The sequence below is a fragment of the Balaenoptera musculus genome, chromosome 10, assembly GCF_009873245.2.
Source record: "Balaenoptera musculus isolate JJ_BM4_2016_0621 chromosome 10, mBalMus1.pri.v3, whole genome shotgun sequence".
NCBI lineage: Eukaryota > Metazoa > Chordata > Mammalia > Artiodactyla > Balaenopteridae > Balaenoptera > Balaenoptera musculus.
In genome coordinates, this window is record NC_045794.1 from 97,712,610 (window position 1) to 97,738,633 (window position 26,024).

The following is a 26,024-nucleotide window of genomic DNA, read 5'->3' on the forward strand; positions in this document are numbered from 1 at the left end:
CAGGCCTTACAAATGTTCACAGATAAATCAAACAGCACCCAGCCCTGCCCTTGGTGTGCCCATTGTCCACCCGCCTGCGAGCCTGCCTGTCCTTTCCTCAGTCCTCACCATTACGGTGAACTGCCTACAGATCTTGCCCATCTATTTCTGCTGTGGAAGTCTGGGGTAGGAGAAGAGGGTACGATAGTAGAGTTATATATAAACCTTTTAGAATTAAAAGTGGAATTTGGTTTCTAGTTTTTATTTTCATAAGAAGATTTTATTTTTATTCTGCTTATCCCAAATGCCCAATACAAGTATATTTCTCCTTTCAGAAAATATGGGCTCCTGTGTGCAAACGGTATTTTTACACACAAATCCTATTTTAAAGGCACTAGGAAACCTGCCATGAATTTCTGGCTGAGACATTATTCTGTAATTGAGATGCTCCTCCTTCTTCAGTCAGGTTTTCGTAAAGTGGGGCACATCTCTATCATGTGATGCGGCTGCCATGAGCGCTCAGTCCTGTGTCCTGTCAACAATAATCATACTTGGAAAAACCACACTGGCCCTACTGAGGAAAGATGCAGACCCTTCTGGTGGCCGAGGACACACAGCTAAGGCTACCTGAATGATACAGACACTTGTTCCTGATTCTAGGGAAAATAAAAGTGCTCCATAAGCAGTTACACTTGTGGAAAATGACTCCCCAACACATACTGCACCCTTCCTGGGACAAAGTGACCAAAGGGCGCCCTTCCCTCTTTTCTCTTTTGTCTGGGATGTCAGCCTATCAGGGTCTGTGTGGCTTGCAGGCCTGCAGCAGTCAGGAATGCCTCACCTAGTGAAGTGAAGCCCCCCTGGACGGTGCCATGGAATGAACACCTCCAACTCACAGCAGCAGGAGCAGGGTGACAGGGAGCTGGATCAAGCTTCCCTAACGCTGATGCTGATGGAAAACCACACAGATGCCGGCAACAGCACAGTCCAGTGCTCACCCTGAATCATGCGTCACGCATCACCCGAATGATGCGGCTCATTTGGGCCTCATAGCTACCCTGTGACATCCCCACTCTACAGATGAGGTTCCTAAACCACCATAAGGGGAAGTAACCTGCTCCAGGTCAGAGCTGATCCCAGCTGACCATGCCTGGCATCCTCCAGAGGCAAATGCGGCAGGAACAGGGCCGTAAGACAGCCCTAGAAGACCAATATTCTTCTGGGTGCTGACAATCAGTAAATGTTTATCATGTGCCCTCACACCCTTGCCAAGAAACAGAAGACTACTTGGCCCAGAGTAAACCAAGGACAGTTGGCAGCTTCTCGGGCAGCCCTAGACTTTATCTGCTTTTCTCAGTGCCACAGGGCACCTTCAGTACAAAGGTCTCACCATCAACCAGAGGGAATGAACATGGCTAATTTCTCAGTGGTCACCCACAGCCATTCCCATTACACCCCTTCTTCCTAAAGGAGCCCCGGACGGTCAGCCATCCAGAGGACTCATGCTCCAGGCCCTCCCCACCCCCCTGGGGGGTGAATCTCAGTGGTGGCCATTTAGGAATGGGTGTGTCAAGCATTTCTGGTAGTGAAGTCTGCAGGGAAAGGGACTTCTGGGAAAGTTTCGCACTCTTAACAAGGACACAAGACAGAAAGGCAGGAACAGGCCATCTTCTCGCTCGACCTCTGTGAGAAGGGGATAGTGAGATCTGTAGCAACCACCTTGTCACCACAAGGGGACAGCTCTGAAGACAGAGCCCAACCAGCTGAGGGCTGCAGAGTGACAGGATGGAAAGAACCTGGATTTCTGTGACATGATTAAGCACTAAAGTAACCAACCCCAGGACCATCCCATCTCCAGACTTGTTAAGGGGGAGGACACTTTTCTTAAAAAAAAGAAAACAAACAAATCACTTTTTAGTTTAATTTTGTAACTTGCAGTCAGAATATCCTGATTGATACAGAAAGGGACCTAGTACTTGAGGCCCTGCTGTATAAGGTTAAGGATGTGGGCTCTGGAACCTAAATAACTCCCTGGTAAGTGATTCCACCACTGACCATCTTTGTGTTGTTCTTGGCCAAAGTCCTAAACTTTGTTTCTTCAAGCTGCAAACGTGGACCTGGTAATACAAGCTACCTCACAGACATATTGTGAGGGTTAAATGTGTTAATCCAGGCTTACAACAGTGGCTGATCAAAAGCGCTCAGTAAATGTGACCCAAGATGACCATGTGCCAGACACACGACACAGACTGACAAACAGCCACCTGTGGAGTAGCCCTGTCATCACCCTCGGATCCGAACACTGTCCGTTTCCTTCCTACCTCAACACACACCCCTCTGCCCCCAGCAGGGCTTCTCAAAGCTTCTTGCCCTGAACCAGCCCACAGGCCCCATTTTTCTCATAAAGAAAGCAAACCCATCCCTCACCAGGAAATCACATCAATAAAATGATGCGTGCTTCTTTCACTTAAAAAAGCACAATTAATTTACTATATTACTTCCAGAGGAGAAAGACCCTGCATGACCTATTAGGTAGGGCCTTAGAGAAAGGACCTTAAAGAGTTTAGGTCAGTGGTTCTCAAAGTATGGTCCCTGGACCAGCAGCATCAGCATCAGCATCAGCATCAGCTGGGAACTTGTTCGAAATGCAAATTTTGGGATTCTGGGAAGACTGTAGAGTAGTAGCACTGGGAATCTGTCCCCACACCTGGAAAATAACTGCACTGGCAGAATCTGTCTGATGTAACTGCTCTGGAGCTCTGGAGTCTGTTGAAGACCTGCAACTTCCAGGGGAGATGTGGATGATAAACAGCAGTTAATTCTGCCCATCTCCCACTCCCAGCCAAGTGGCAGGCAACCTAACTATACAAGTTAAGGAACTATGAAAAGAAGAACAAACTAAAGCCAAAGCTAGCAGAAGGAAGGAAATAATAAGGATTAGAACAAAAATAAATGAAACAGAGAACAGACAGAGAATAGTAGAGAAAAACCCAAGCGGGGACATTACTATTGATTCTACAGAAATAAAAAGGATTATAAGAGAGTACTATGAGCAACTGTACACTAGCAAATTGGATAATCTAGATGAAATGCACAAATTTCCAGCAACACAAAACCTACCAAGATTAAATCACAAAGAAATAAAGATTTGAATAGATCTATAATTAGTAAGGAGATCGAATCAGTAGTCAAAAAGCTCCCGAAAAAGAAAAGCCTTGGACCCGATGATGGCTTCACTGGTAAATTCTACCAAACATTTAAGAAGGAACTAATACCAGTCCTTGGGAAACTTTTCCCAAAAATTGAAGAGAAGGGGACATTTTCAAAATCATTCTACTGAGGCCAGCATCACCCGATACCAAAGCCAGAAAAAGGTGCGCGCACACACACAGATGCAAACATACACAGACACAAAAACCCTACAGACCAATATCTTTTATGAACATTGATGCAAAAATCTCCAACAAAACACTAACAAACAGAATCCAACAGCACATTAAAAGGGTTATACACCATGACCAAGTGGGATTCACTCCTGGAATGCAAGGATGGTACAACACACAGAAATCAATGTAATACGTTATGTCAACAGCATGAGGGAAATAACTACATGCATGATCACCTCATTATATGCAGAAAAAACATTTGACAAAATTTAACACCTTTTACGATAAAAACACTCAACAAACTAGGAATAGAAGGAAACAAAAGATGTATATGAAAAACCGACAAGGATTATCATACTCAATGGTGAAAGACCAGTGGCGTTTCTTTTAAGATGAGCAACAAACAAGGACACTTGTTTTCACCACTTCTATTCACCATAGTACTGGAAACTCTAGCCATAACAATTAAGAAAGAAAAAGAAATAAAAGGGGTCCAAACTGGAAAGAAAAAGGTAAAATTATCTCTGTTTGAAGATATGATCTTATATGTAGAAAACCCTAGAGATCACAAAGAAACAAAAAACAAAAACCCTGCTAGAATAAATGAATTCAGCAAAGTAGCAGGATACAAAGTCAACACAGAAAAATCAGTTGCATTTCTGTACATGAACAATGAACAATGAACAATCTGAAAAGGAAATTACAAGAACAATTTGATTCTCAATAGCATCAAAAAGAATAAAATACTTAGGAATTAACTAAGGAAGTGAAAGACTTGTACAATGAAAACTACAAAACATTGCTGAAAGTAATTAAAGAAGACATGAATAAATGGCAACACATCCCATGCTCATGGATTAGAAAACTTAGTGTTATTAAAATGTTTACAAAGTGGGGCTTCCCTGGTGGCGCAGCGGTTGAAAATCTGCCTGCCAATGCAGGAGACACGGGTTCGAGCCCTGGTCTGGGAAGATCCCACATGCCGCGGAGCAACTAGGCCTGTGAGCCACAAGTACTGAGCCTGCGCGTCTGGAGCTTGTGCTCCGCAACAAGAGAGGCCGCGACAGTGAGAGGCCCGCACGCCGCGATGAAGAGTGGCCCCCGCTTGCCGCAACTAGAGAAAGCCCTCGCACAGAAACGAAGACCCAACACAGCCAAAAATAAAATATAAATAAATTAAAAATGTTTACAAAGTGATCTACAGGGTGACCTACAGAGTCAATGCAATCTATCAAATCCCAACGACGTTTTTTGCAAAAATAGAAAAACCTATCCTAAAATTTATATGGAATCTTTTTTTTTTTTTGGTTGCGCTGCACAGCTTGCAGGATCTTAGTTCCCCAACTAGGGATTGAACCTGGGCCCTTGGCAGTAAAAGCTCAGAGTCCTAACTGCTGGACCGGCAGGTAATTCCCATGTGGAATATTAAGGGAACCTGAATAGCCAAAACAATCTTGAAAAAGAACAATGCCGGAGGACCCATACTTCTGATTTCAAAGCTTACTACAAAGCTACAGTAGTCAACAGTGTAGCACTGACATAAAAACAGAGATATAGACCAATGGAATAGAATAGAGAGCCCAGAAAATAAACCCTTCCATATATGGTTAAATGATTTTTGAAAAGGGTGCCAAGATCATCCAATGGGGAAAGGACAGTCTTTTCAACAAATGGTGCAGGGAAAACTGGATATCCACATGCAAAAAAGATAACATACAGGATGGGAGAAACTATTTGAAAATCATATATCTGATAAGGGATTAATATCCAGATTATATAGAGAACACCTAAAACTCCACCAAATAACAACAACAAAAACCCCAACCAAAACAAAAAACCCAACCCATTTCAACAATGGGCAAAGGACTTGAATAGACACTTCTCCAAAGGAGATATACAAATGGCCAATAAACAAAGGAAAAAATGCTCAACATCACTCATCATTAGGGAAATGCAAATCAAAACCAAAATGAGATACCACTTCACACCCATTAAAATAACTACTATCAAACAGAAAACAACAGTGTTGGTGAGGATGTGGAGAAACTGGAACACTTGGGCACTATTGGTGGGAATGTAAAATGGTACAAACACTATGGAAAACAGTATGGTAGTTCTTCAAAAAATTAAAAATAGAATTATCATATAATCCAGCAAGTCCACTTTTGCGTATTTATCCCACCAACATGAAAGCAGAGTATGAAAAATATTTGTACACCCATGTTCACAGCAGCATTATTCACAATAGCTAATATGTGGAAGCAACTCAAATGTCCATCGATGGATGAATGGCTAAGAGAAGTATGGTATATGAATACAATGGAATATTTTTCACTCTTAAAAAGGAAGGAAATTCTGACACATGCTACAACCTTGAGGACATTGTGCTAAGTGAAATAAGCTAGTCAGCAAAAAACAAATACTATATGACTCAACTTATATGAGGTATCTAGAATAATTTAATCATAGTATAATGGTGGTTGCCATGGTATGGAGAGAGGAGAAAGTGTGGAGTCTTATTTAATGGGTATAGAGTTTCAGTTTTGTTTTGCTTTTTTTTAAACCTGCACACAGATTTTTTTAAAAAATTAACTTATTTATTTATTTTTGGCTGCGTTGGGTCTTCGTTGCTGTGCGCGGGCTTTCTCTAGTTGCGGCAAGTGGGGACTACTCTTCGTTGCGGTGCGAGGGCTTCTCATTGTGGTGGCTTCTCTTGTTGCAGAGCACAGGCTCTAGGCGTGCAGGCTTCAGTAGTTGTAGCACATGGACTCAGTAGTTGTGGCTCCTGGGCTCTAGAGTGCAGGCTCAGTAGTTGTGGCACACGGGCTTAGCTGCTCCGCGGCATGTGGGATCTTCCCGGACCAGGGCTGGAAACCGTGGTCCCCTGCATTGGCAGGCGGATTCTTAACCACTGTGCCACCAGGGAAGCCCTAGAGTTTCAGTTTTACAAGATGAAAACAGTCATAGGGATGTATGGTGGTGATGGTTACACAACAATGTGAAGGTATTTAACACCACTATGTACTTAAAAACTATGTATTGGGTTGGCAAAAAAGTGCCTTCGGTTTTTAAGTAAAAATAAAAGACACATTTTTCATTTTCACCAAGAACTTTATCGAACAACATAGGCACCCTTTTGTTCCACTATCTTCTGCCATTTTTCAGGCAACTTTGTAATTCCATCTTCCCAAAACTTTTTATCTTTTTGAGCAAAGAACTGTTCCAGGTGCCCTTTACAGTCTTCCAGGGAACTGAAATTTTTTCCATTAAGAGAATTTTGTAAAGACGGAAATAAATGGAAATCTGAAGGTGCAATGTCTGGTGAATACAGTGGATGAATCAGAACTTCGCAGCCAAGCTGTAACAGTTTTTGCCTGGTCAGCAAAGAAACATGCGGTCTTGCGCTATCCTGATGGAACATTATGCATTTTCTGTTGACTAATTCCGGATGCTTTTCGTTGAGTGCTGCTTTCAGTTGGTCTAATTAGGAGCAGTACTTGTTGGAATTAATTGTTTGGTTTTCCGGCAGGAGCTCATAATAGAGGACTCCCTTCCAAACCCACCATATACAACTTCTTTGGTGTGGTTGGTGGTGGTTCATTTTGCTTGCCCCACGATCTCTTCCGTTCCACATTATTGTACAGTATATCCACTTTTCATCGCCTGTCACAATTTGTTTTAAAAATAGAATGTTTTCATTACATTTAAATAGAAAATTGCATGCGGAAATATCGTCAAGAAGGTTTTTTTCACTTAACTTATGTGGAACCCAAACATCAAAGCAATTAATATAATCAAGCTGGTGCAAATGATTTTCAATGCTTGATTTGGATATTTTGAGTATGTTGGCTATCTCCTGCGTGGTATAACGTTGATTGTTCTCAATTAAAGTCTCGACTTGATTGCTATCAACTTCAACTGGTCTACCTGACCATGGAGCATCATCCAGTGAGAAATCTCCAGCACGAAACTTTGCAAACCACTTTTGACACGTTCGATCAGTCACAGCACCCTCTCCATACACTGCACAGATCTTTTTTTGCGTTTCAGTTGTGTTTTTACCTTTCTTGAAATAACAAAGCATAATATGCCAAAAATGTTGTTTTCTTCCATCTTCAATATTAAAATGGCTACACAAAAATTCACCAATTTTGATGTCTTTTTTTAAATGCATGCTGATGCAACAGCTGTCATGATACAATCTAACAAAATTGTTTCGAATGAAGTTAAAGACAACCAAGCACTACTAGAGCCATCTTACAGAAACAAACAAACCTTTTGGCCAACCCAATACTTAAAAACGGTTAAACCTACAGCTACTAACATCATACTCAATGGTGAAAAGCTGAAAGCATTTCCTCTAAGATCAGGAACAAGACAAGGATGCCCACTCTTGCCACTTTTATTCAACATAGTTTTGGAAGTCCTAGCCACAGCAATCAAAGAAGAAAAAGAAATAGAAGGAATCCAAACTGGAAAAGTAAAACTGTCACTGTTTGCAGATGATATACTATACACAGAAAATCTAAAGACGCTAACAGAAAACTACGAGAGCTCATCAATGAATTCAGTAAAGCTGCAGGATACAAAATTAATACACAGAAATCTACTGCATTTCTATACATTGACAACAAAAGATCAGAAAGAGAAATTAAGGAAACAATCCCATTTATCATCTCATCAAAAAGAATAAAATAGGGAATTCCCTGGCGGTCCAGTGGTTAGCACGCCACGTTTCCACTTCAGGGGGCATGGGTTTGATCCCTGGTCAAGGAACTATAAGATCTCACATGCTGCATGGCACAGCCAAAAAAAAGAAAAAGAACAAAATACTTAGGAAAAAGCCTACCTAAGGAGGCAAAAGACCTGTACTCTGAAAACTGTAAGATGCTTATGAAAGAAACTGAAGACGACACAAACAGATGGTAAGATATACTGCTTTCTCAGATTGGAAGAATCAATATTGCTAAAATGACTATACTACCCAAGTCAGCCTACAGAGTCAATGCAATCCCTATCCAATTACCAATGGCATTTTACACAAAACTAGAACAAAAAAATTTAAAATTTGTATGGAAACACAAATAGCCTGAACAGCCAAAGCAATCTTGAGAAAGAAAAATGGAGCTGGAGGAATCAGGCTCCCTGACTTCAGACTATACTACAAAGCTATAGTAATCAAAACAGTACTGTACTGGACCAAAAACAGACATACAGATCAATGGAACAGGATAGAAAGCCCAGAAATAAACCCATGCACCTATGGCCAATTAATCTACGACAAAGGAGGCAAGAATATACAATTGAAAAAAGACAGTCTCTTCAGTAAGTGGTGCTGGGAAAACTGGACAGCTACATGTAAAAGAATGAAATTAGAACATTCTCTAACACCATATACAAGAATGAACTTAAACTGGATTAAAGACCTAAATGTAAGACTGGATACTATAAAACTACACTAGTAGAAGTAAAGCTGTCACTGTTTGCAGATGACATGATACTATACATAGAGAATCCTAAAACTGCCACCAGAAAACTACTAGAGCTAATCAATGAATTTGGTAAAGTAGCAGGATACAAAATTAATGCACAGAAATCTCTTGCATTCCTATATACTAATGATGAAAAATAAGTGAAATTAAGAAAACACTCCCGTTTACCATTGCAACAAAAAGAATAAACTATCTAGGAATAAACCTACCTAAGGAGACAAAAGACCTGTATGCAGAAAATTATAGGACACTGACGAAAGAAATTAAAGATGATACAAATAGATGGAGAGATATACCATGTTCTTGGATTGGAAGAATCAACATTGTGAAAATGACTCTACTACCCAAAGCAATCTACAGATTCAATGCAATCCCTATCAAACTACCACTGGCATTTTTCACAGAACTAGAACAAAAAATTTCACAATTTGTATGGAGACACAAAAGGCCCCGAATAGCCAAAGCAATCTTGAGAACGAAAAATGGAGCTGGAGGAATCAGGCTCCCTGACTTCAGACTATATTACAAAGCTACAGTAATCAAGACAGTTTGGTACTGGCACAAAAACAGAAATATAGATCAATGGAACAGGATAGAAAGCCCAGAGATAAACCCACGCACATATAGTCACCTTATCTTTGATAAAGGAGGCAAGCATATACAGTGGAGAAAAGACAGCCTCTTCAATAAGTGGTGCTGGGAAAATTGGACAGGTATATGTAAAAGTATGAAATTAGAACACTCCCTGACACCATACACAAAAATAAACTCAAAATGGATTAAAGACCTAAGTGTAAAGCCAGACACTATCAAACTCTTAGAGGAAAACATAGGCAGAACACTCTATGACATAAATCACAGCAAGATCCTTTTTGACCCAGCTCCTAGAGAAATGGAAATAAAAACACAAATAAACAAATGGGACCTAATGAAACTTAAAAGCTTTTGCACAGCAAAGGAAACCATAAACAAGACCAAAAGACAACCCTCAGAATGGGAGAAAATATTTGCAAATGAAGCAACTGACAAAGGATTAATCTCCAAGATTTACAAGCAGCTCATGCAGCTCAATAACAAAAAAACAAACAACCCAATCCAAAAATGGGCAGAAGACCTAAACAGACATTTCTCCAAAGAAGATATACAGATGGCCAACAGACACATGAAAGAATGCTCAACATCATTAATCATTAGAGAAATGCAAATCAAAACTACAATGAGGTATCATCTCACACCGGTCAGAATGGCCATCATCAAAAAATCTACAAACAATAAATGCTGGAGAGGGTGTGGAGAAAAGGGAACACTCTTGCACTGTTGGTGGGAATGTAAATTGATACAGCCACTATGGAGAACAGTATGGAGGTTCCTTAAAAAACTAAAAATACAACTACCATATGACCCAGCAATCCCACTACTGGACATATACCCTGAGAAAACCATAATTCAAAAAGAGTCATGTACCAAAATGTTCATTGCAGCTCTATTTACAATAGCCAGGACATGGAAGCAACCTAAGTGTCCATCATCGGATGAATGGATAAAGAAGATGTGGCACATATATACAATGGAATATTACTCAGCCATAAAAAGAAATGAAATGGAGGTATTTGTAATGAGGTGGATGGAGTTAGAGTCTGTCATACAGAGTGAAGTAAGTCAGAAAGAGAAAAACAAATACAGTATGCTAACACATATATATGGAATCTAAGGGAAAAAAAAAAAAAAAGGTCATGAAGAACCTAGTGGCAAGATGGGAATAAAGACACAGACCTACTAAAGAATGGACTTGAGGATATGGGGAGGGGGAGGGGTGAGATGTGACAGGGTGAGAGAGTGTCATGGACATATATACACTACCAAATGTAAAATAGATAGCTAGTGGGAAGCAGTCGCATAGCACAGGGAGATCAGCTCAGTGCTTTGTGACCGCCTGGGGGGGTGGGATGGGGAGGGTGGGAGGGAGGGAGATGCAGGAGGGAGGAGATATGGGAACGTGTGTATATGTGTAGCTGATTCACTTTGCTATAAAGCAGAAACTAACACACCATTGTGAAGCAATTATACTTCAATAAAGATGTTTAAAAAAAACAAAAAAACAAAAAACAAAAAACTACACTAGAGGAAAACATAGGCAGAACACTCTTTGACATAAATCGCAGCAGTATCTTTTTGGATCTGTCTCCTAGAGTAATGGAAATAAAAACAAAAATAAACAAATGGGACCAAATTAAACTTAAAAGCTTTTGCACAGCAAAGGAGACCATAAACAAAATGAAAAGACAACCTACAGAATGGGAGAAAATATTTGCGAACAATGTGACTGACAAGGGATTGATTTCCAAAATATACAAACAGCTCATACAGCTCAATATCAAAAAAACAAACAACCCAATCAAAAAATGGGCAGAAGATCTAAACAGACATTTCTCCAAAGAAGACATATAGATGGTCAACAGGCACATGAAAAGATGCTCAACATCATTATTAGAGAAATGCAAATCAAAACTACACTGAGGTACCACCTCACTCTGGCCAGAAGGGCCATCATAAAAAAGTCTACAAATAATAAATGCTGGAGAGGGAGTGGAGAAAAAAGAACCCTCTTGCACTGCTGGTGGGAATATATATTGATACAGTCACTATGGAGAATGGTATGGAGATTCCTTAAAAAGCTAAAAATAGAACTACCATATGATCCTGCAATCCCACTCCTGGGCATATATCTGGAGAAAACTATAATTAAAAAAGATACATGCACCCCAATGTTCACTGCAGCACTATTTACAATAGCCAAGACATGGAAGCAACCTAAATGCTCATCAACAGATGACTTGATAAAGATGTGGTATGTATACACAATGGAATATTCTCAGGCATAGAAAAGAATGAAATAATGCCATTTGCAGCAACATGGACGGACCTAGAGATTACCATACTAAGTGAAGTGAACCAGACAGAGACAAATATCATATGATATCGCTTATATGTGGAATCTTAAAAGAAAAAAAAAAAAAAAGAAGATAAAAGTGAACTTATTTCCAGAACTTACAGTTACCAAAGGGGAAAGGGGGGGTGGGGAGGGATAAAAAAGGACGTTGGGATTAACATACACACATTACTATATACAAAATAGATAAACAACGAGGATCTACTGTATAGCACAGGGAACTATACTCAATATTTTGTAATAATCTATAAGGGAAAAAAATCTGAAAAAGAATATATATATATATATGTACAACTGAATCACTGTGCTGTACACCTGAAACATGATATTGTAAATCAACTATACTTCAATAAAAAACAAACAACAACAAAAAAACAGTTAAGATGGTAAATTTTATGTTAAGTGTATTTCAGCACAATAAAAGAATTTAAAAGATAAAGAAATCCAAATTCTCAAGCCCCATGTCAATGTGCAACAAATCTCCAGGGAATTCTGATGCGCCAATACAGTTTGAGAACCACTGGTCCAATTTCAACTCCCCAACTTTAAAAAATTAATTAATTTTATTTTGGTTGCACTGGTTCTTCATTGTGGCGCGCGGGCTTCTCTAGCTGCAGTGTGCGGGCTTAGTTGCGGTATGCGGGATCTTAGTTCCCCAACCAGTCATCGAACCCTGGCCCCCTGCATTGGGAGCGTGGAGACTTAACCACTGGACCACCAGGGAAGTCCCGTCAACTCCCCAACTTTTTAGATGAGGAAAACAAAGACCCAGAGAGATGCTACGACTGGCTGAGGTAGGATTTCAGGATTCCTGGGAGCCATTTAGTGCTTTCGCCATTATACTTCTGTCCCCGGCAGACTAATGTAGACAGTGGGGCATGACAGGCAGAACTGACTCCCAAAGATGTCAAAGATGTCCAACCTCATCCTCAGAATCTTTGCCTCACAGCAATGGGACTGTGCAGATGAGGAGGGTAAGCTAGATTATCCAGGTGGGCCCAATCTAATCACACGGTTCCATAAAGTAAAGAACCTCTCCCAGAAGTATCAGAGCTGTAGGCTTTAGGGAGATGTAATGATGAAAGCAGGGTCAGAGAGATGCAACACTGCTGGATTTGAAGATGGAGGAGAGGCCATGAGCCAAGAATGTGGACAGCCTTTAGAAGTTGGAAAAGACAAGAAAAATTCTTCCCTAGAGCCTCCAGAAAGGAACACAGCCCTGCTGATGCCTTAATCTGAACTGTAAGATAACAAGTGTGTGTTTTCAGCCACTGAGTTTGTGGTAATATGTTACAGCAGTGACAGAAATCTAGTAAGTGGGGATTTCCCGAGAATCTCACAGTAAGAGAAGTGACCGTTCATTTTCCGGTTACATCCCTCAGTGTAACAAGCTTCTCCCTCATGGAAACCCCCACAATTTCACTCACTCTTCATTAGGCATCAGACTTGTCTGGCATCAGATCAGTGACACTGGAACTGGAAAGGACACTGGGTCTGTCTTCAACACCTTTTTTTTTTCTGGTTCAAGAAAGAGGCTAGAAGCAAGGTGACCTGCTGAAGATCCCATAACTAGAAGTACCAGAACTTAGAACTAAAGCCTCTTTTCTTCTGAATCCCAAGGTTCAACCATTCTTTATACCACACCGTGCTGCCTTCTAGTCCCCTTCATTTACTCAACTATCCAACATTTGAAAAGTACTTCCTACATGCCAGGTGCCAAAGACAATATAAAAACTTATCTGTATAATAGCTTCTGTTTCTATTCGCCCCTTCTATCCTAAAATCAATACCCAGGCCAGTACCATTTCCAACTGGATTTTTTGTTCTTTAGTTTTCACCTGAAGAAACTATGCATACTACCACTCTCCCATAGTGCAAATAATTTAATAAAGTCAGTGTACAGCTAAATGTCCTTTGTTTTTGATGCCACTGTTGTTACAAGTTTAATGATATTCATCTCCAGGAGCGATAAGTCCACACAATACTGTTGCCCACACAAGTGAGACACACAGTGGGACTTTTCAATCATGGTTTCTAAATCAAAGTACTTTTAAAAACAAGCAACAGTCCAATCATCTCAACAGTGAATCTTTCGTTTATTTAGGGGGGAATAAAGGTTATTTTTAAGCAACTTTGCATTTCTTGATACTGTAAATCTTGGGAAATACTGGAGGTGGCAAATTGCTGGAGCTGAATCACCTAAAAGCAGTTTAGTCCATATCCGAAGGAAGCTCTGAGGGAGAATTTTGCATGCCTCTTCATTTACAGAAATGTCTTTCCTATGAGATGTAACGGCGACCTGAATAGTCGCTCTGCTTAACGAGCATCTCTGAGCAGCCTCAGCGCACTGAAGCATTTGGGTCAGGGTATTGTTAGTGTTGATGATGATCAGTTCCGTTAGAGCTTTAAAGATCACAGACGTTGCCACTACTGTGCCCAAGATGGCTTTTAGCCAGCATTGCACACACTTCTGCTCGTGCTGACAGTATTAACTTTTTCATGTCTGTCCACCCTCCACCCCCCCAAACTGCGAGACTCATTCTTGTATCCTCAGGGCCCGGCACACTGTAGGAACTGTAAATGTGGGCTGATGGAATGAACGCGATGCCTGACACACTTGAGAACATGGAGATAACTAACGAGAATACTCTTCAACATGAGTTAAAAAGCTGGTGCTAGTAGAGCGTGGAACATGTGGAACAAGGTATGTGTTAATTTTTGGCCACCAGCAAGATCTTCCTTTTCCTTTTAATTACGCCTTCCATATCTAGGACAGAAGCCTCTGTTGCCCGAGCAGTCTACTCCAGCCACGTGGCAGCGACACAGTCTACCTGTAAAGAGTTGCCCTTTAAGGGCCTGGGAGCGGCTTTCTTTGAGGCAACTCTGCACCCTGTCAATTTTCTTTCAGGAGCACTTCAAGGTGTTGGCCAAAGCAATACATATAAAAACCCTCTATGTTTTGGGTTCTTGCTTCCTTAGAGTTAGATAATCTCTTTATGTCCCCTGAAAGCTCATGAGACCAGCCGTAAAGTTCTGCTGCTGTTTGCCATTCTCAAGACCTGGAAGAAGGGATTGGCACCAGCCTCTGGAGCCCACACCACAGCCCAGAGCACCACTAAGGCTTCAGAGCCCCCTTCAGGGGGGAGAGACACCCAGTCCTTCCACATCCATTTACTCAGTACTACGAGAGGTATATATTTTAAAGTAGCATCTATGTCCCATAGCTGTTCCAGCAAAACCATTAAATCTTAAAAAATTATGATGATACTAGTTTAAATGCCATCAGTCATGTCAGCAGCATTCACTGGCTAACGGCTAACTGTGCCTTAAGACAAAAGCTCCCGGTCTCACTGGCTTTTCAGAATAAACATGGATGGTCTAATGTAAATACTACCCTCGTGTGAAGCAGCACAGGGGCCAATGGAAAGAGAACCTGAGGGTGTCAGCTCTTGCGTGAAAGCCAAAAAAGTCACATCAATTTTATCATCTGCAAAATGGGGCTAACAATACAGCTGACCCTTGAACAACTCAGGTTTGAACTGCTGGGTCTTATATGTGGATGTTTTTCAATAGTAAACACTACAGTAGTACACAGTCTGTGGTTGGTTGCATCTGCAAAAGTGGAGGAACAGAGGGTATGGAGAGCTATCAGTTATACTCGGATTAATCCCCGTGCTGTTCAAGGGTCAACTTTGTTTTCCTTCCTCATAAAGTTGTTCGAAATAACTGTGAGAGTGTTGTATAAGCTAGAAATAGTTATATAATTGTTAGGACTTACGTGTCTTTTTTTTTTTTTTTTTGGCCACACCGTGCAGAATGCAGAATCTTAGGTCCATGACCAGGGATCAAACCCGTGCCCCCCTGCAGTGTAAGCACACAGAGTCGTAACCATTGGACTGCCAAGGAAGTCCCTATAATGTGTCATATTTTTGGCAGTTACTGATGTCAAAATTAGAAAACACATACCAAGTAGATTCTATTAAATTAAGACAAACTAAGTTTAAAAATTGTTTTTTGGAACTAATTTTTTCCTTTAGGATACTGCCTGAAACAAGCAGACCCTGCGTGGTCCTGAGCATCTGCTGTCAGTCTTTTTGTAATTTGAGTTGCTGTGTGTGTTTCAACAGTATTTCACCTCTGAGGGTGTGTACGGACAGCTCTTGGCCAAATCTCTGAACACTGCATCTCTTAGCTACTATTCACTATTACTTTCATTTTATTTCCCCTCCTAATTCTATCCTTGAACAGTACAGATTAATGGGAAGTATTTTTAATGTTTTGTGAAGCACTTTTGCATTGGAAGGAAAGGTTTTAAATAAACAAGGAGGGGCTTCCCTGGTGGCACAGTGGTTAAGAATCTGCCTGCCAATGCAGGGGACACGGGGTTTGAGCCCTGGTCTGGGGAGATCCCACATGCCGCGGAGCAACTAAGCCCATGCATCACAACTACTGAGCCTGCGCTCCAGAGCCCGTGAACCACAACTCCTGAAGCCCGGCGCCTAGAGCCCGTGCTCTGCAACAAGAGAAGCCACCGCAATGAGAAGCCTGCACACCGCAATGAAGAGTAGCCCCCGCTCTCCGCAACTAGAGAAAGCCCGCGAACAGCAACGAAGACCCAACACAGCCAAAAATAAATAAGTAAAATAAATAAAAACAAACAAGGAATAAAACAATCAAGTACAAATTGAACACTAGCAGGAGGTCAAAAGTGTCCAAAGCTAAGCAAAACCAGAATGAGGAAAAGGGCCCTGTGGGCTGGCCTGCTGTGCTCTGTAGGTACTGCCCCCTGCCTGTTATATGACGCCGATTCAGGCTCTCTGCACCAGTGTCACCTGCCACGTGCTCCTAGCCACAGTTCTCCCAGCCTGTCCCCACCCTTGTTATGCAACCCCTCACTCACGTTAGGATAATCTACAGTAATTTCCACCTCTGCTTCTGGATCCCCCACAATGAGGGGCTGAGACCCAGCTGGTGGTACTGCTCCTCACAACATACCCAGAGCCCTAGCGGCACATCTTCTCTGCCTCCAGGATAGAGTCATCTGCTTCCCCTCAAAACCAGGAGACAAAACACACATGCACAACTTTCTTTAATCCAACTGTCATCTTTTAGATATAAAAATCTGGGATAAAATTACTCATTTAGATTCCCATTTTCCTCCCATAAAAACCCCAGTCAAAAAGTGGTTCTGCTGCTGACCCTGAAAAATATTAGCTTCTTTGAGAAAGCTTTTCAAACCACACTATAAACATATAAAAAATGTCTTTGTGGCTGAGTGGGAGTTGAGGGGTGACTGGCCCTGGAAGTGGAACAAAACGCATGACAGCATGACCAAGGTCAAAATCTAAGTGCGGCTGTTCTGGCAGCGTCTCCCAGCTACATCCCTGGCCTCTGTTTCGATCCACGAGGAAAGCCTGTTCCCTGAATTCCCTTCCTACTGTCTTTGTACTTGCAGATGGGTTTACACTGAAGTTTTGATGCTTTGAATTAGGCTACAAGGTTTGGGATTAAAGGACTTTTTTTCTTCATTAACAATGTCCTTTCTTGTTTTTCTGTACTTCGTCTGCCAAACAGAGGAGGCCAGAATTTACCCACAACCTTGAGCACATGAAGAATACATTTAGAGTGCACATGCCTTTCTACGATGGATTTGTTCACTTTACCATTCAGCAAACAAATAATGAAAACCTATTAGGTCTAAGATGCAGCTGGGGAAGGGTGTCTTTTCTCTAGAAGATTCTATCACATCTCTTTTTTTGTTGTTGCTATTTTACAAATCTGGACTTTCACACGTTAGGTGCACTGGAAGTAAGGCATCTGTTGTGCCTCCATCAGAGGTGAAGGTGAGTAACCACTGGCTAACAGTAAAAAGCCAGGCTGGTGCTTCTTTACAGAATCACGAAATACAAGTTATTCTACTGAAAATGAAGAAAGGATTTTGACTTCCTAATGAGCTGTTCTTGGGACTTTTAATTTGCCTTATTAACACATCAATCCTGAGTCTACAGCATAGAACTGCAAAGTCGAGAAACTGGAAACATGGGCTAGAAGAAAATTAATAAGAACCCAATTAGTTTGGTCTGCGTCGGCTCAAGTTTTCTCTATTCCTTATCTTTCCCTCTAATATCCTGGTTTCTCTATAGGTTGTAAGAGACCGTATGATCAAAGTGCCTTTGATTCTCAGTGGTCTTTGACTTGATATTTAAGTTTTCTTAAACTGTATCAACTTCAGAAACATAATCATCTTTCCTTCTTATTCATTCAACAGATTTTACCTGCCTATGTGCCAGGCAAGGGGGCTGAACTGAAGAACAAAAGTCTGCCATTGGGGAACTTATGGGATGGTTTGTAGGTAAGACACCAAAATTGTGGTGTGTTAAGAGGTAAATAGTACTTTAGAGCTTAGAGGTAGTATCCCTGACCTCGTGAGGCAGGTCAGGAAAGCATTCAGATGTCAGGGCAGAAGGAACAAACTGCCTTGTAGGAACAAGCACTCAGGGTGTGGAGAGCTGACACAGTGGAGCAGGATTCTGAAGGGGCAGAGAGCTGATGAGCAGGAATGTGGGGTCAAAGATGGCCTGTTGCTGGGTTAGGCATGTCATGGAAGAGTTTGGGTATGGGGGTTTGGGGGTGGAAGTGCATACAAGAGGCTGCACTTAGAGATTTGGAGATAAAACCAATAGGACTTGGTGATAAGCTACAGCCACGGGGGTCTGAGACGGGGGTCTGAGATGTGTCTCGCGAGCCCTAGGTGTGTCTGGCCTAAGTGGAGGGACCCTCACTTGGCAGGCACAGTGGAAGAGGAGCCCTTCCAGCATCTGTGCAGCAGGACTCTGATGAGGAGAGGACACAAGTGGCCCCTGCTCTAAAAGCTATTTACTCTTAGAAAAATTCCATTTAATAGAATGTTGTGGACTTTGAGCAATATCTCAACTGGAATGACGAGGAAAGGGTTTAATTTCAAATGACATTTTCTGGGTAACTGAAGGTAAAACTAGAAACCCTTTCTGGAACACATGAGTCTACACTATTTTGAACTGAACTGATTATTCTCTATTGCCTCAGAGTGATGATTCTATTATTAGGAATACTCTTGTAAGATACTAGGTAGAGACTAGGCTTTTTTTTTTTAAATCAAAGTGACTCCGAGGTATAACTTAAAACTTGCTTTTCAAAATAAATCTCTGCTATCAAGCTTTTTTCCTTATCATTTTCTTGTTTATCCTAAAGTGGAGGGGAGAAAACAATCCAGTTAAAGACATGTTCCAGTTCGTTGCTGACATCTCCTGGATTTGCCTGCCTTATATTCAGTGGGCTCTTTTTCTTGGTTCCTGCCCCAGATATAGGCAGCCTCAAAAGAGACAAAGACACAAAAAGAGAAAAATGGAGAGACAGCTGGGTTGGAGAGGAGGCTCTGGGTTCTTTCCTGGGGCCGAGCTGTCCAGGGAAGTGGCGGTGGAGGTGGACCGGCAGCAGGGGCTCCACAGGAGACAGGAGACCAGCGTCCGGCCCTGCCTCCTCCACTAGACCAGCTTGGGCCAGTTAATTAATTTCAGCCTCAATTTCGTCTCAACAGTAAACTGGGAACAGTACCCAGATGGGAAAAAAGAAGGAGGGTGGAGAATCTTTTAAGAAAATCAATGAGGAAAACAAACCAAAAATCCCCCCAATCAACCCAGAATGTGCTCGACAGGGAAGGAGAAGAGTATTTTTTAAATGACGTGTAGGGTATTCCTAAGACACTGTATAAAAACAGAAGGGATGGGACTTCCTTGGCAGTCCTGTGGTTAAGACTCTGCACTTCCAATGCAGGGGGCATGGGTTCAATTCCTGGTCGGGGAACTAAGATCCCGCATGCCACGCGGCCAGGAAAAAAAAAACTGATTAAAAAAAAAAAAAAAAAAAAGTGGGAAAATGAGGGCCTAGGAGCAGTCCCAGGATGGCCTCCTGAACAGCAGAGACCTTTGGGCTTATCTGCAAGGACACAGGAAGCCGGGGATGGCAGTGCAGGCATCCAGGAGGAGCTAGCTTGTAAAACAATCCACTACTAATGCTTACACCCAGCAAGGTTGCCACTTCCATGCACTTGTTTTGAACATTTATCTTTTTATTACAACAGCATTTTTTTCAGAGGACAGGGATAGTATTTAACGACTTTTTAAAAATGACGATAATGTTCTCTAAACATGTATTAGTACAGGTACTAGTAATTATTTCTACCAAGGTGCTCACAAAGCTTAAAGTTTTAATGATCACATATGGAATGAACTTCAAACATGGATATGGGGCTTCCCTGGTGGCGCAGTGGTTGAGGGTCTGCCTGCCAGTGCAGGGGACACGGGTTCGAGCCCTGGTCTGGGAAGATCCCACATGCCGCGGAGCAACTGGGCCTGTGAGCCACAACTACTGAGCCTGAGCATCTGGAGCCTCTGCTCCGCAACAAGAGAGGCCGCGATAGTGAGAGGCCCGCGCACCGCGATGAAGAGTGGCCCCCACTCGCCGCAACTGGAGAAAGCCCTCACACAGAAACGAAGACCCAACACAGCCAAAAATAAAAATAATAAATAAATAATAAATAAAAAATTAAAAAAAAAAACGTGGATATGGTGGGCAGATGCTGGCCATTCACTGTGGGTTTTAAATATTCTATAATTCCCTGTCTAATTCTCATTCTCCTGGGTTAATAATCTTCAGATTCAGCAATAACAAATTTACAGAGGCAAAACCAAAGCAATACAAAGCAATTTCCCAGATAAAATGTATCTACCTGCCACAATTAAGTTAAAACCAGTCTTCATCCCTGCCCCCCTTCTAGAATATTAAAGCATTATAAAAGAAGGCTTAATCATTTTTCTCTTGATCTTAAAATGTACATTGCTATGTAAATACATATTCTTCATAATTCCACTTACAAGAAAGTCAACAGAGGCCTCACTAATGATGTTTCTTTGGCTTAACCAGACTTTGGTTTTTTCCTGAAACAGTTTGCATTTTATCTAACTCACAGGTACATATATTCCATTAAAACAATTGTAATCAGAGGTTTTCTTTTACAGCTGGAGAAGAAAGCTGTAACTCTGTTGAGAACATTATATATTTTGTCTGAGGGGAGTTTCCACATGGTAGGAAGAAAAGGGATGTGTGCCCTTTAAGAAGTTAGAAAGGAGGTTTAAGGCAGTAATTAGCATGTTTGCTCTGAAAAGCAGCTGAGAACCTGAGAAAGGCTAGCTCAGCAGGAGGAGGAGCCCTGCGGCAACCCTGTGAGAAGAAAGAGAACAGCTTTCTCTCTGTGTACAGATAAATGCTTATAGACAGAGTTTAAAACACTGAAATTTAAGTTACACAAGACTACATACTAGCTTAATTTTTTTACCCTTTGCTCAAACAGTGGATTGGCCTACAAGGAGAAATGACTGCCTTTTGTGCTTTCTGAATCTAAAAAGGCATCTTTTTTTTTTTTAAACATCTTTATTGGAGTATAATTGCTTTACAACGGTTAGTTTCTGCTTTATAACAAAGTGAATCAGCTATACGTATACATATATCCCCACATCTCCGCCCTCTTGCATCTACATCCCACCCTCCCTATCCCACCCCTCTAGGTGGTCACAAAGCACTGAGCTGATCTCCCTGTGCTATGCGGCTGCTTCCCACTAGCTATCTATTTTACATTTGTTAGCGTATATATGTCCATGCCACTCTCTCACCTCATCCCAGCTTACCCTTCCCACTCCCCATGTCCTCAAGTCCATTCTCTACGTCTGCGTTAAAAAGGCATTTTTTAAAAGAAATCACCTGCCAGGAAAGTGACTCTCAGTATAATCCTGCTCCTCTCCACTGCTCATCCAACACCGAGCTGGGTCTATGCATCCAGAAAGGCGCTTATATTTAACTGTTTACAATTTCAGTGGCAGAAATGATGAACCTGCTGCCACAACAGGCCTCCTTTAGCAAGATCTCAAATCTGTGCAGCTTATACTGGAACTTAAAGCTTCAAAGAAGTTCCAAACTCTTGGAGATCTTTTTCCTTATTTTCACTGCCTCTCTTCCTACTTGCATTTGTTTTATACTTTCTTGACCAGATCTGCTTCCACCTCACCCACCCCCATCTTCCCAACAGAACAACTGAGTATTGCAAGTCAAGATCTTGTCAGGCAAAGCCACCCTATTCCTGGAAGTGGCAGGTTCTTTAAGGACAGGGGCAGCCTAAAAAGGGACAGACAGCAGAGGCACTTTTATATGGGGACATAGTCCCAGCAGAAAGGAACTTTAAAAAATGAGGACATCTTGGCATATTTAAGCTACCGCCATGCCAATTCAACTATCCATAGGGTCACTGGTCCCCACACCCTAGAGCCAGATCCCACCAACCCTCTCAGCAGGCTTTATGGGGCCACTTAATGAGGTGATAATGTGTGAGACACCTCACAGGGCATTTCAGGTCCTTCCATACCTTGACTTCCCAGAAACCTTGCACTGGAAAAAAAAACTTGGTCCAAACCTAGAATGGAAACTTTGATACCAAAGTTAGTTGACTAGCTAAACACTGAGTTTTCAGAGTTGATTTCAGTCTGTCACCTGTCCCGGCATCACCAGAAGCGTTGTGGCCGCCACCCAGAAAGACTGAACATGCAGCATTCCAGGTGTTTCTTACCCCCAGGAAAGTCTAACAGCTATTGGCTCAATCCACCTTCGCAGATGGGGACACTTTCTTCTTCATTTCAAGAGCAGGAAGATACTCAGCAAGAGGCCATCCTCACTTCAACAGATGGAGAAAATGGGAACTTGGAAATAATATGACCAAGATCAGAATTAATTAAATTCAACGACTACCTCCCCCACCTTCAATTTTTTAATGTCAAGTGACTGTTCGACATTATCTCATTTTACCCCTTACAACCTGACAGGGTAGATCAGTTATTATCTCCACTTCACAAGTTAAGAAATTAGGTTGGGAGAGGCTGAAGTGACTTGTCTACCATTACAATTTTCCAAGAAGTCAATCCCTACCAATATTTGGCTGAAGGAAAAAATGAGATCTATAACGTTCTGTAATCATCACTCCTCCCCAACAATCTCTTCTAGTGTCTTCGGAGACCATCTGTGGGGTAAATCCAAGAGCCTCTTTTGCTCTCCTTCTGGTCCCTGTTCTCTGCGCAGCCTGGTCAGGACACAGCATTTATGTGATGAAAGGTGGTTCCACTATATATGGGTTTTCTTTCATGAGTGAGATTACAAAGAAGCAACAGAAGATGGGGTTTCACAATTCCCAAGTCAAATTAAGGAGCTAAAGGCAACAACTGGTGTTTGCTGGTGGTCTCAGTGTGTGTGTGTATGCGTGGCTGGATCATTCCCTGGGCTTCTGAAAGTTAATTTGGAAGGTTTTGAATGGAGAGTCTTCCAGAGCTGAGCAATGAGAACTTGTTGGCATATTCAATGTAAATGGAATTCTCTTTTTTGCAAAGTGTGGGTGGGGTAGATGGTTATGGGAGAACGGAATTCCCTTGCTGGAGAGGTAGCATCCTTGGAGGTGACTGGCTTTAATGAGGAAAAGGTCTGCAGCACTGCAAAGCCTCGCCTGCCAGGAGGCAGCAGCAGCAATTTATAAGGATGCCACCCACAACCGCATGGTAGCTCTGCATGTTGTTCCTCAGTTTCTACTGCGGGTGCTTTGCCTATACCCCTGGGCTGACATGTCACTCTTGGAGAGTACCTGGACCAGAGTGAAGGTGCAAATATTAATGACTGTTTGTGTCCATCTGTGAGGGATAAGGGGACAGAGGTAGTGACACTGAGAAAGCCAGGGAGGGGTTGTTCAGAGAAGAGAATTAAGAGTGTGCTCCTGGCGGACTGTGAGTTTCAGAGGGCTTGATGGAAGGGTTTGGGAAAGCGGGAAGGTGTGGATCGTGACGTGGGCCTATTTTTCCCACCACTCACTCTGAGCTTTGGGCTGGTCCGAGCACACAGTAACTCTGGGCAGGTCGGGCCTCCGGAGCCTTCCTGACTCACCTTTCCCCTCGCCCAAGTTAGGTGCAGCTTTTCGGTGTTTACACAGACCCCACACCCTCACAGTCCTTACACACGTACTGATCTAAGCTAATCTAGAGCTGCTCTTAGCTGCAAGGAACTATCCATCAGAAATTCATTAATTCGTAAATGGTCACTTGGATGTCTAAAAGGGAGGCATCTTAGACTTAACATGGACATGATACACCTCCTGATCTCCCCACAAAAACCTGTTCCTCCTCCAGGCTTTCCTGTTTAAAGAAATGGCACCGCATTCACCCAGTTGCTGTTTCCACTCCTGCCCACACAGGCCATGGGGATTAGCTCCTGCCGACCTCTCCAACCTCATTACCCTCTCTTTTCTGCTACTGCCTCACCACACTGGCTTTCTTCCTGATCCTCAAATCCACCAAGTTCCATTCCTCCCTGCAGCCCCTGGTACCCTCTGTACCTCTCTGATCTCAAAGGCTGGCTCGTTATACCACTGCCACCTCAGCACCTCCAGGAACTTCCCCTGGGCTCCCAATCTAAAGCAGCTACCTGGTTACTTTCTACCACATTGTCTTCTTTTAATTATGTGCACCAATCTGTTCCTGGCACCTATCAGATGCCAACTAGTAAAGGGTGTAAGTAAACCAAGGTTGTAAGCAACGGCATGGCCACACTTGGGTTTTAGAAGGATCTCTTTAGAGTGGAAAATGGAAGGGGGTCAAACTAAAGAGCAGAGAGACTGATTAAGATGGTACCTAATTGAAAAGATGATGGTTGTGGGGGCTGGGGTGTTTCAATGAAGGTATGAGAGACTTGAGTTCTCTAGGAAACAAGAACAATGACTGTCTGAATAGGAAACAGGGGAAGGAGTCTATGATGGCTCCAAGGGTTTTGGCTGGGGCAGAGGAGAGCACAGAACTAGGCAGGGGACACACATATGCTGGTTTTGAGTGAGGACAGTGGGCAGCTTCATAGACAGATTTGGAACATGAGTTCTGAGTGTCATTAGGTCATATTCTCATACAGGGACTGTTCCTCTCCCTTCTGAGTCAAATCTCTCCTCTAGGTGGTCAGTCTAGGACAATAAACCAGTGTTAGGACTCTGGGTGACTGACCTCTGGATCTCATATTTTTGTCTCAAAGGGCACACAATAAAACACACAAACAACAAAACCTTTGGTGAGTGCCTTGTATACTGTGCCTCACAAAGAACTACCGGGATGAGCAATTAACACTACCATGGTTGACTATCTCTCAAACATTAATTTTTTTGCTGAAACTATAAAGTGGCATATAGAAAAAACTGTCACTCAGTCTCATTACCAAAACACACTTTAACATTTCTCTTCAATTATTACATGCTTCGAAAAATACTTTAAATGACATCCAAAGGCCCACCTTCCTCCACCAGATATTACGTTGCTCATTACATGTCTTTCTTAAGTCACAGGTTCACCCTGTGCTGATCAGCCCTGTGTCATTCTCTACAGCACGCCCCAGGGCTGACCTAGCCCCTGGGGAACCAATCTGGTGAGGAAGACAGCCACAGTACTAAGTAGCGCAACAGGTAAAATGGGAGTGCTGGGGACCTGCTGCTTGGGGAACCAGGTGACAGGTGAGCTGGTTTTTTAAAATCCATGTGCTTTTCATGAACAACAGTGGATTAAAATGCCCAGGCCTGTTGGGAGGTGCAAGGTCTTGTGTCAGCATACAAATATATTTTGAGGGGCTGCCTTTTCAAAGCATTAACATATTTTGATTCTTTCCAGAGAGAACTCTACCTAGAAACAAGCAAAGAGAACCATCTGGCAATTATCCTATTGCTTATCTTAACCAGTTTTAAGTAGTTTTTGAATGAAAAAAAAAGTAACTCTCAAGCAAACAAAGGACCTACATCTGATATCTGTCTGAACCAAGATTTAAATTTCAAAGACACTATTTTCAAAGTCTGGAACCACCTGGCATCTCCACGGAGCCAGTCACAATGAGTATGCCTGAGAGTTGTTAAATGAACATACGTTTTACTAGAAACTCTTCTACTAGCTGCTTAGTGAAACAGGTGAGAAATAAAATGTCTTCAAAGGTGATGTCACAGGAGAAAAGGGAAACTTCCTACACTGTTGGTGGGAATGTAAACTGGTACAGCCACTATGGAGAGAAGTATGGAGGTTCCTTAAAAAACTAAAAATAGAACTACCATATGATCCAGCAATCCCACCC

At 42.2% G+C, this 26,024-nt stretch overlaps 1 protein-coding gene across 3 annotated transcripts in view; it reads right to left on the bottom strand.

Moving 5' to 3' along the window:
- TCF20 (transcription factor 20) overlaps nt 1-26,024 on the bottom strand; it is a 170,386-nt gene that overhangs the window by 15,478 nt on the left and 128,884 nt on the right. The gene's annotated exons all lie outside the window — the stretch shown is intronic.